This window comes from Gopherus flavomarginatus, chromosome 6, assembly GCF_025201925.1.
Source record: "Gopherus flavomarginatus isolate rGopFla2 chromosome 6, rGopFla2.mat.asm, whole genome shotgun sequence".
NCBI classification, from domain to species: domain Eukaryota; kingdom Metazoa; phylum Chordata; order Testudines; family Testudinidae; genus Gopherus; species Gopherus flavomarginatus.
Window position 1 is genome coordinate 52198770 of NC_066622.1, and position 8852 is coordinate 52207621.

At 48.8% G+C, this 8852-nt stretch overlaps 1 non-coding gene across 1 annotated transcript; it reads left to right on the forward strand.

The window, feature by feature from the left end:
* The first annotated feature begins 6866 nt into the window (after window positions 1-6866).
* Window positions 6867-6948, forward strand: TRNAS-AGA (transfer RNA serine (anticodon AGA)). The gene has a single exon. It is a non-coding gene; the product is annotated as a tRNA-Ser (tRNA).
* Window positions 6949-8852: the final 1904 nt, after the last annotated feature.

The window sequence follows — 8852 nt, forward strand, 5'->3', positions numbered from 1 at the left end:
AACATGGACCTGAGTCTCCTCCCTGTCAATAACCCCCTGCTCAGCCAATCAGGATAGAGACTGAGGATGGGAGGCTGAGGATTCTTACCAGAGAGCCCAAAAGATGGCCCAGGTGACTGCTGGGGATCACTGCCCAAGCACTATTTCAGTCCCACATTTTTGGGTGGATCTCTCACAGTGGGAGCTGCAGAGCACTCCCCCGCAACACACACACACACACACACAGAAGCACACCTCCTGGTGTTGAGAGGGGAATAGGAAAAAGGAGATAAGAAGCAAGAGAAGAAGAGAAAGGAGGGAAGGATGGATGGAGGAAAAGCTGAAACAAAAAGGACAAACCCTTATGTCCGCACTGATTCTAAGGGACAAAATCCCAGGTGCGCAATAAAATTCTGCCTCCTTAAGCTCGTGTTTTCCATGTCTAGAATTCAACTCTCACCAGATGGATCAGACTGAACAGGTTTCAAACCTCCAGGAGGCTCTTACCTTCTAAACAGGGACAGCTGTTTTCTAGTAAAATCACTACAAGGGAAGGAGAAAACTCGAAAGAGGTTCCTCCTGGTGCTCACATCTGTGAACCCGAATACTTTATCAGTCCTCAAGGAGAGACCTGGAGAAGGAGACTTGCTGATGCAAAGCCACAGGGGTCTCTGAGGTTTCCCTGGCCCCTCGCCCCTGTCCTGCCTGGCTGATGTCAGCATCTCTCTGTGAGGTCACCACCTCCCCACCACCTTTGACCAATAGTCTGAGGTCCTGCAAAAGGCCTTTGTGATGTCACTGCCACACCCCTCCCTTGCTGTGCTAATGTCCTACCCCAGGCCAGGCACTTTGGAGGTTTGAGCTACTCCCTGTGGATCACCCCACTCAAGGAGTGTTCGTTCTAGGCAGCAAGCCGGCTAGACAGTAAAACATCAGATGCTGCTCCCAATGCTACGCTCCGTTTTTCAGAAATTAGTCGACTTTATGGCCAGAAGAAACCATTAGAGCGTCTAATCATATAATCATAGAATATTAGGGTTGGAAGGGACCTCAGGAAGTCATCTAGTCCAATCCGCTGCTCAAAGCAGGACCAATCCCCAACTAAATCATCCCAGCCAGGGCTTTGTCAAGCCTGCCCTTAAAAACCTCTAAGGAAGGAGATTCCACCACCTCCCTAGCCATCCCATTCCAGTGCTTCACCACCCTCCTAGTGAAAAAGTTTTTTCCTAATATCCAGCCTAAACCTCCCCCACTGCAACTTGAGACCCTTACTCCTTGTTGTCTCATCTGCTACCAATGAGAACAGTCTAGGTCCATCCTCTTTGGAACCCCCTTTCAGGTACTTAAAAGCAGCTATCAAATCCCCCTTCAGTCTTCTCTTCTTCAGACTAAACAAGCCCAGTTCCCTTAGCCTTTCCTCATTAGTCATGCGCTTCAGACCCCTGATCATTTTTGTTGCCCTCTGCTGGACTGTTTCCAATTTTTCCACATCCTTCTTGTAGTGTCGGGCCCCAAACTGGACACAGTACACCAGATGAGGCTTCACCAATGCCGAATAGAGAGGAATGATCACATCCCTCGATCTGCTGGCAATGCCCCTACTTATACAGCCCAGAATGCCGTTAGCCTTCTTGGCAACAAGGGCACACTGTTGACTCATAGCCAGCTTCTCGTCTAGTGTAACCCCTAGGTCCTTTTCTGCAGAACTCCTTCCTAGCCATTTGGTCCCTAGTCTGTAACAGTGAATGGGATTCTTCCGTCCTAAGTGCAGGACTCAGCACTTGTCCTTGTTGAACCTCATCAGGTTTCTTTTGGCCCAGTTCTCTAATTTGTCTAGGTCCCTCTGTATCCTATCCCTACCCTCCAGTGTATCTACCACTCCTCCCAGTTTAGGGTCATCTGCAAACTTCTTGAGGGTGCAATCCACACCATCCTCCAGATCATCAATGAAGATATTGAACAAAATCAGCCCCAGGACCGACCCTTGGGGCACTGCGCTTGAAACCGGCTGCCAACTAGACATGGAGCCGTTGATCACTACCCATTGAGCCTGACGATCTAGCCAGCTTTCTATCCACCTTACAGTCCATTCATCCAGCCCACACTTCTTTAACTTGCTGGCAAGAATACTATGGGAGACCATATCAAAAGCTTTGCTAAAGTCAAGGAATAACACATGCACTGCTTTCCCCTCATCCACAGAGCCAGTTATCTCCTCATAGAAGGTAATTAGGGTTAGTCAGGCATGACTTGCCCTTGGTGAATCCATGCTGACTGTTCCTGATCACTTTCCTCTCCCCTAAGTGCTTCAGAATTGATTCCTTGAGGACCTGCTCCATGATTTTTCCAGGGACTGAGGTGAGACTGACTGGTCTGTAGTTCCCTGGATCCTCCTTCTTCCCTTTTTATAGATGGGCACTACAGTAGCCTTTTTCCAGTCATCCGGGACCACCCCTGATCACCATGAGTTTTCAAAGATAATGGCCAATGGCTCTGCAATCACATCCGCCAGCTCCTTTAGCACCCTCGGATGCAGCGCATCCGGCCCCATGGACATGTGCTCGTCTCCAGCTTTTCTAAATAGTCCCGAACCACTTCTTTCTCCACAGAGGGCTGGTCACCTTCTCCCCATGCTGTGCTGCCCAGTGCAGCAGTCTGGGAGCTGACCTTGTTTGTGAAGACAGAGGCAAAAAAAGCATTGAGTACATTAGCTTTTTCCACATCCTCTGTCCACTAAGTTACCTCCCTCATTCAGTAAGGGGCCCACACTTTCCTTGACTTTCTTCATGTTACTAACATACCTGAAGAAAGCCTTCTTGTTACTCTTAACATCTCTTGCTAGCTGCAACTCCGAGTGTGATTTGGCCTTCCTGATTTCACTCCTGGATGCCTGAGCAATATTTTTATACTCCTCCCTGGTCATTTGTCCAATCTTCCACTTCTTGGAAGCTTCTTTTTTGCGTTTAAGATCAGCAAGGATTTCACTGTTAAGCCAAGCTGGTCACCTGCCATATATACTATTCTTTCTACACATTGGGATGTTTTTTTCCTGCAACCTCAGTAAGGATTCTTTAATCCTTTAGAGGATTGGAACTGATTTCAGTGGAGTCACATGTTTGCTAGGTTTTCATGCATTTGCACAGGAAAATATTGAGTGTTTCCATTCATTTCAGGGATCCCTATTCAGTGGAACTCCTCAACATAATGGAAATGAAATTATTTTTGTTGAAGGAAGAAGTTTGTAAGGTGGCAAAGGGACTTGAACCAAGACCCCTTTGATTTTCAGTCAAATACTCTACTACTGAGTTACACCCCCATGGCTGCTGTGGAGGTAAATCGGTGATCTTAAAGATTTTGAAGGACAGGCCCTGCCTCAGAGATCTCCTGTACTCTTCCCAGACCACAGTGCTTTTAAAAATGGGGTTTGATTAAACTTACAGATATATGGAGACACCACAGCTTGCACACCCACCCACATAGCTTCCCCCAGTGACATAGCTACCACCTCTCGGGGAGATGGATTAACTACACGGACGGGACAGCTCTCTCCCCTCTGCTTAGAGCATCTTCATTCTTTATGAATAGGTAGGAAAGAACCTCCTGAATGGACAGTAACCAATTTATCAAATATTGCTGGGTCTGCATTCAATATGGGTAACTGGTCGTATTGGGCTGGATTAGTAGGAGCATTTCCAGCAGATCGAGAGAAGTGATTATTCCCCTCTATTCAGCACTGGTGAGGCCACATCTGGAGCATTGTGTCCAGTTTTTGCCCTCCCACTACAGAAACAAATTGGAGAGAGTCTAGGGGAGGGCAACAAAAATGATTAGGGGTCAGTGGACTTACGAGGAGAGGCTGAGGGCATGGTCACTCAGAGGGGGGGGCAAGTGGGGCAATTTACCCCAGGCCCTGCAGGGATCCCATGAGAATATAGTATTCTATAGTATTGCAACTTTTTTTTATGGAAGGGGCACCCAAAATTGTTTTGCCTCAGGCCCCCTGAATCCTCTGGGCAGTTCTGTCCACTCCACCCCCTTGACTCATTCTCCTCCCTCTGAAGCCCCACCTGTGCTCTGCTCTCACTCCCATTTGGCCACTTCCCACTCCTGCTCTTTCTCTTTGGCTGAGGCCTGCTGGTCCACCTTTTGCTTGCTCCTCTCCTCCCAGAAGGCCTCCTTGTGTCTCTCCACCCCCGCCCCCAAGGTCTGCCTGCTGCCCCCACCTCTCTGCCCTTCCCCTGAGACTCACCCTGCCCAGCACTCACACCTCTCTGCCTCTCCTGAGACCCACCTTGCCCAGCACTCACACCTCTCTATCCCCTCCCCTGACCTGCCCTGTCCACCACCCACACCTCTTTGCCCCACCCATAAGACTGGCCCTGCCCACCACTTGCACCTCTCTGCCCCTCACCTGAGACCCGCCCTGTCCACCTCTTTCCTTGGTCATCTCTTGTTATTCCTTGAAACATCAAGGATGGAATAAAAAGCTGAGTTTACTCCAGGGTGAGGAAGGAAAGGAACCACCAACCCCCTGGCAAAGCTCAGTGCCCCAGAGAAAACCTGCCCCCTGCTATTGCAATCTCTGATGTGCTGGGGATATGATGTAAAGGAACTGTCTGAATGATCAAGGCAGGAAATGGACAACAATCTACAGGAACATCATTGACCACAAACACACTCTCCTCATAGACTCATAGACTCATAGGTCAGAAGGGACCAATATGATCATCTAGTCTGACCTCCTGCACAAGGCCGGCCACCGAACCCCACCCATCCAATTTTATAACAACCCCTAACCCAGGACTGAGTTATTGAAATCCTCAAAATTGGTTTGAAGACCTCATGCTGCAGAGAATCCACCAGCAAGCGACCCATGCCCCACGCTGCAGGGGAAGGCGAAAAACCTCCAGGGCCCCTGCCAATCCGCCCTGGAGGAAAATTCCTTCCCGACCCCAAATATGGCGATCAGCAAAACCCTGAGCATGTGGGCAAGACTCACCAGCCAGCACCCAAGAAGGAATTCTCTGCAGTAACTCAGTTCCCATCCCATCCAACATCTCCCCGCAAACCATTGAGCAGACCTATCTGGTGGTAATCCAAGATCAATTGCCCAAATTAACGATCCTATCATAACATCCCCTCCATATACTTATCAAGCTTTGTCTTAAAGCCAGAAAAGTCTTTTGCCCCCACTACTTCCCTCGGAAGGCTGTTCCAGAACTTCACTCCCCTAATGGTTAGAAACCTTCGTCTAATTTCAAGTCTAAACTTCCTAATATCCAGTTTATACCCATTCGTCCTCGTGCCTACATTAGTACTAAACTGAAATAATTCCTCTCCCTCCCTAACGTTAACCCCCTTGATATATTTATATAGAGCAAGCATATCCCCCTGCAGCCTTCTTCTGGCCAGGCTAAACAAGCCAAGCTCTTTGAGTCTCCTTTCATAAGGCAATTTTTCCATTCCTCGGATCATCCTAGTAGCCCGTCTCTGAACCTGTTCCAGTTTGAATTCATCCTTCTTGAACATGGGACACCAGAACTGCACACAGTATTCCAGATGGGGTCTCACCAACGCCTTATATAACGGTACTAACACCTCCTTATCCTTGCTGGAAATACCCCACCTGATGCATCCCAAAATCGCATTTGCTTTTTTTACAGCCGTATCACATTGGCGACTCATAGTCATCCTGCTATCAACCAATACCCCAAGGTCCTTCTCCTCCTCTGTCGCTTCCAACCGATGCGCCCCCAACGTATATCTAAAATTCTTATTATTAATTCCTAAGTGCATGACCTTGCACTTTTCACTATTGTATTTCATCCTATTTCTATTACTCCAGTTTACAAGGTGACTCAGATCTTCCTGAATAGTATCCCTGTCCTTCTCCGTGTTAGCAATACCTCCCAGCTTGGTGTCATCCGCAAACTTTATTAGCACATTCCCGCTCTTTGTGCCAAGGTCATTAATAAAAAGGTTAAATAAGATCGGTCCCAAAACCGATCCTTGAGGGACTCCACTAGTGACCTCCTTCCAGTCTGACAGTTCACCTTTCAATACGACCCGCTGGAGTCTCCCCTTTAACCAGTTCCTTATCCACCTTACAACTTTCATATTCATCCCCATCTTTTCCAATTTAACTAACAGTTCACCATGCGGAACCGTGTCAAACGCCTTACTGAAATCGAAGTAAATTATATCTACCGCATTTCCTTTATCTAAGTAATCCGTCACCTTCTCAAAGAAGGCGATCAGATTGGTTTGACACGATCTACCTTTAGTAAATCCGTGTTGCAATTCGTCCCAATTACCATTGACCTCTATGTCCTTAACTACTTTCTCCCTTAAAATTTTTTCCAAGACCTTACATGCTACAGACGTCAAGCTAACAGGCCTATAATTACCCAGATCACTTTTATTCCCTTTCTTAAAAATAGGAACTACATTAGCAATCCTCCAGTCATACGGCACAACCCCCCAGTTTATCGATTGCTTAAAAATTCTCGCTAACGGGCTCGCAATTTCACGCGCCAGTTCCTTTAATATCCTCGGATGGAGATTGTCCGGGCCCTCCGACTTTGTCCCATTGAGCTGTTCACGTACGGCCTCTACCTCAGTTGCGGTAATATCCACTTCCATATCCACATTCCCATTTATCATCCCTCCATCATCGCTAGACTCCTCACTAGTCTTATTAAAAACTGAGGAAAAGTACTTGTTTCGATGTTGGGCCATGCCCAGGAATTCTTGCAGTTCAGCCAGGGACACACTTACACAATGGCACAGCAGTGTGTGTGTTGTGGAAGCTGGTCTGAGGGAACAATTGGAATTGATCACTCAGTGAGAACAGAACTGGAGTGTAGTGAGAGACACATTTCAAGCAAGTAGTTGTGGCTGAGCGGTTAAGGTGATGGGCTAGAAATCCATTGGGGTCTCCCTGAACAGGTTCAAATCCTGCCAACTACGGAGGAAGTTGTGGTTCTTCAGTTTCAACAAAGCTGGGTCTTGTCTCACTCTCAAGCTATATCTACACTATTGGGTAATGTGGCTTTAAAGTGTTTCAATTAAACAGCTGTTGCATGTCCACACTATGCCCCTGGTGTCACCAGAGCACATCCAGGCTAGACTCTTGGATGGCCACAGAGAGCAGTGCATTGTAGAGAGCAGTGCATTGTGAGTAGCTGTGCAACTGGCTGCGGGTGCTTTGGGAAGGGTTTGCAAAGCCTCATGGGCTGGTACAGCATCACATGATGCAGGTTTCTCTATAACATTGTTCCATGGGAATCCTACTAGATTGCCAGCTGCTTTTCAACTGCAATGTGCCTGGTGGGGTAGAGAGTGTGTTTGTGTGTGTGGGGAGAGGGATTGTGTGGGCACACTCTCTCTAAGTTCAGACAGCTGCTGCAAGCAACCAGTCCTGAGGCAGGGGGAAGGGGACAGCCCCAACATCAGCCACTGTTTCCCTCACTGGCTCAGCTCAGCACAGCAGCCTCTGTGACACACACACACTGCTGCCTGCTTAGCTCTGTGTCAGGGGTGCTGGAACAGGGGGTTAGAGGGCCATGGCCCCACCACTCTTTACTGGCTGTTAGGACAAATGATGGAGTGGGGGGAAGGCTGGAGTCTTGGGGGGAAAAGGCGTTCTGTGGGTGTGGCCTCGGGGGAGGGGTGGTGTGAATGTGGGTCCCTGGGGAAGGGGTGTCATGGGAGCACCACCGTTCAGACAACAGTGCCCCCCCACACACTGTAAGGAAGCTCCCGTCGCCCCTGCTCTGTGTTCGTGGCGCGGGAGAGAGCAGCGTTCCACGGCAGTGATTTGCTCCCCAGGGCTCCGGCAGGGGGGATCAGGCAGCGATTTAAAGGGCCCGGGGCTCTGGCCTCTGCAGGGAGCCCTGGGTCCTTTAAATCACCAGCTTGGGGAAGCTGGGCCGGGCTAGCACAGCGTACCCGCTCTTGCCGGTACCCCATACCGGACCGGACCGGCTTACTTTCACCTCTAGAAGGACCTCACCTGGATCAATAACTGGTTAAAAGCTAGGAAACAAAGGGTAGGACTAAATGGTCAGTTTTCAGGATGCAAACAGGTAACTAGTGGTGTCTGTACTGGGACTATTCAACATATTGATAAACGATCTGCTAAACAGCGAGGTGACAAATTTTGCAGATGATCCCAAACTACAGAGGATAGTTAAGTGCGAAGCAGCCTGTGAGGAGCTAAAAAGAGATTTCACAAAACTGGGTGAAAGGGCAACAAAATGGCAGATGAAATTCAATGTTGATAAATGCAAGGTGATGCACATTGGCAAACACAATCTCAACTCTACATATAAAATGATGGGATGTAAAATAGCTATTGCAACTCAAGTGAGAGATCTTGGAGTCACTGTGGATAGTTCTCTGCAAACATCCACTCAATGTGCAGTGGCCGGCAAAAAGCAGGGAAGGTGTCCCTAGTCTCTGTTTGCTGGGAGCGGGTGACAGGGGATAGATCACTTGATGATTACCTGTTCTGTTCATTCCCTCTGTGGCACCTGGCTTTGGCCGCTATGGGAAGACAGGACACTGGGCAAAATGGACCCAGTCTGACCCAGTCTGGCTGCTCTTAAGTCCCTATGCTCCTTTCATACAGATGCCTGGGATTCTGCCTCACAATGTGTCCCTGAGGTCTCAGCCAAAATGCCCAGACTGGCAAACACTCTGGGCTCCTGAAGCCTCTGCCTCCCACCTAGTGCCTATGGCTCATGCCTGACCCTTGCTGCTGCTCCTTGCTGTAGAAGGTGAAAGGAGCAGAGGCAGCGCAGGAGCCTTCTGGGAACGCAGATCTGAGGCTTTGGGAGAGACACATTGTCTAAGACATCAGAGCGCTGTAA